This window comes from Mustela putorius, unplaced genomic scaffold (genome assembly GCF_011764305.1).
Source record: "Mustela putorius furo isolate JIRA1106 unplaced genomic scaffold, ASM1176430v1.1 tig00003899_pilon_pilon_pilon, whole genome shotgun sequence".
NCBI classification, from domain to species: domain Eukaryota; kingdom Metazoa; phylum Chordata; class Mammalia; order Carnivora; family Mustelidae; genus Mustela; species Mustela putorius.
The window spans coordinates 8,047,091-8,050,421 of NW_025422048.1; positions in this window are offsets into that span (position 1 = coordinate 8,047,091).

Consider the following 3,331-nt stretch of genomic DNA (forward strand, 5'->3'; position numbering starts at 1 on the left):
TTTCATATAAGTGAACTCACGTGGAATTTGTCCTTCTGCAACTGGCTCCTTTCACTTAGCATAATGTCGTCAAGGTTCATACAGGCTATCTCATATTGGAGGGCTTCCTGCCTGTTACAAGGCCGGATAATATTCCGCTGTTTGTATATACCACATTTTCATTATCCATTCACCCCCTGATGGATGTTTAGGTTGTATCCACGTCTTGGCTATTGTGAATAGCACTGCAATGAAAATGGGAGTGCTAATACCTCTTCGAGATCCTAATTTCAATCCCTTTGGATAAGTACGGATAGTTCCGTTTTTAATTTTCTGAGGAACCTCCATATTGTGTTCCATAATTGCTGCACCACTTTACATTCCCATCAACAATGCACGAGGATTCCCCTTTCTCCACATCCTCTCCAGCACTTATCTCAAATGTTTTGGATTATAGCCATTCCAACAGACGTGAGATGATGCCTCATCGTAGTGTCACACTATTTTTTTTTTTTTTAGTAGGCTGTAGGCCCTATGTGGGGCTTGAACTCAAACTCCCAGATCAAGAGTCACATGCTCCACCCACTGAGCCAACCAGGCATCCCAGTTACCACTTTGCTTTATTTGAGCCATTCCAATTGGTTTATAGTGATATTTCATTGTGCTCTTAACTTGCATTTCCCTAATGGTAAGTGATACTGATATCTTTGCAAAGGTGCTTATTTGTCATTTGTATATCTTCTTTGTTAACAGGTCTTTTCAAACCTTTTGCCCATATTTTAATTAGGTTGGTTGTTTTTCCCCGCTGTAGAGCTTGTACTCAGCTTTATATATTCTGAGTACAAGTCCTTTGTCAAATATGCAATTTACAAATTTTCTCCCAGTCTCTATCTTCTCTTTTCATTCTCTTAACAGTGCCTTTCACAGAACAACTTTGTAAATGTTGATTAAGTGCGTACCTAAGTTTTCATTTTCTTTGGAGTGATTGTAAATGGCATTGTATCTTTAATTCTGGTTTCCAAATGTTCATTGCTAACATACAGAAACAATTGATTTCTGTGTGTTAGTTAGCCTTGTATACTATGACACTACTAAACATACTTATTAGTTCTAAGAGACTTGTAGATTCCTTGAGATTTTTTTTACATAAACAATTATGTCCTCTGAAAATAGAAACGATATTATTCCTTTCTTTCCAATCTGTATACTTTTTATTCTTCTTTACTTTTTCTTTTCTTTTTGCCTAGTGCACTGGCTAGAAGTTCTAGTACTATGTTGTGTATCACATTTTGAAATTCCAAGTTATATTTTATCTGTCACTTCACAGGTCAAATTTTTCAACATTATACTCTTGATATTTAGTTACTTCCTTAATCAAATAAAGTATAATTCAGCACATAAATTTAATATAACAGAATGAGTCATATTTTTCTCATAAACAACATAATTTATATTATGTCCATCAAATAACTGTGCTTTTATTCAAATGGCAGGATTAGTAGTAATAAGGACACAAGATGGAATTACTAAAATGGAGTCTCTTATGTGATTTACATGACTAGTTTCACTTATGAGGGCAAAGGATATGTTGAAAGTCATTTTCCCATGGTTACAGATGTTTAACTTTCCATAGCAATTGTCCTTAGTGTTCTGGTATTCAGTGGTCATTTTTGTGGCAACGATTCACATCATAAAAGCTCTTTGAAATACACTGATATTATTTTTCTCTATTAAAGGTAGAGAACTTAGGCAAAGACAGAGTTGATGAATGTTTTCACAGCAGCAGTACCAGAGCAGGTGAAGAATCATGCCTTTGCTTCATGAATAGTTAAGCCAAATAACAGCCACATTTAATGAGAAAAATATCTTCTTGGGCTTCAGGAACTACCGTGATCTTATGATAATTATTCCTTCTATACTCTCCCCGAAAATTTCTTGCATCACTCTTAGCATTACTTGACTCTGCTCTATGTTTTCTAGCTGTTTGTCTCATTGATTTTATTGCAAACTCAAAAAAAAAAAAAAAGAGAGAGAGAAACTGTTTCTGATTTGTCTTTGTTGCACACCAAGAACCCTCAACTCAGTGGCTAGTATATTATACTCAGAAAAAAATGACTGAACCAATGATTTATTGTTAGTCTCAACACCAAAGAACTAGAACCGTGTTAGCTCAGTACATGCTATCACCTATCTACTGCTTCTGGTTTGTAAATAACCAACAGGTATAACTTAATTACTAAACAAACAGGTCACATTTTCTTCCCCAAGTAGATTCTGCAGTGAGAAAATTGGCTGAGTGTAAAGCTCAGAGATGGGGTGGAGTCTGGGAATCCTATCACTTATTTCAGACCTAGGACCCATTGGTACAATAAAGTCACATTTCCCCCCAGAATGGCTTAACTAAGGGTGTTTATAATGTCTGGGTTTATTAGTTAATTGGAAAACCTCCTCTACGTTCTTATTTTAAGGTAGTGTTTGCATTTATCAGATTGTTCAGCTAAAAGGAAAAACGATTAATCATCAATCGTTCCTAGGGTTAAAGCAGGCAGGCCGGCAGGCCAGAAGAAGGGAAGGAGAGAGGGAAGGAAGTAAGAAAACATCAACAACAACAAAGAAACAGAGAAAATAAAACCTAATAAAAACATGCTCTCTACCATGCATTTGAAATTAGGCCACCAATTGATTGTTAGTGGGATGTATTTCGCGATGTGTTCCTATAGTTCATGTGAGTTGGTTGCTTGCACCATTAATACCGTAATGGCCCGTTAGTGATGTGGTTGGGTACACTCCTTCACAAAGAAATTGTTTAGACATTCGGGTTTAACCTGTGGCCACGAAAGATCTCCTTGCCACTTACAAAGTGGTATGAACCATGCATTTTTGGTCTCATAATGACAATATATAATACACCAAGCTAAAATACCAGCGACAGTATCCACCATGATTTCTGAATATCAGAAATTTATTACTTTATCCTTCCTTTTTGTTGGTTTGTGATCTGAAAACCTGTGTCTCAATCAATTTGGAGAGGGATTATACCATATTTATTATATTTAAGAAGCTACACCAGAAAGTAAGCTTTCAAAGGAGACAAAAGAACACTGTCACTGCCTTTAAGAGTGTATACTATTGTGGTTAATGGAACTTTAGAATCAGATACTTGCCTAAATCTATTAATTATTGTCATTTTTAACACTCTGAGATACAACTGATACATAATAAAATGCACATCACTAAACCATATAATTTGGTAAGATTCAAAATATGTATACACTTATGAAACCATCACCACCATAAAGCTAATGGACATAACCATTATCCTCAAAAGTTCCCTCAAACTCTTTGTAACCCT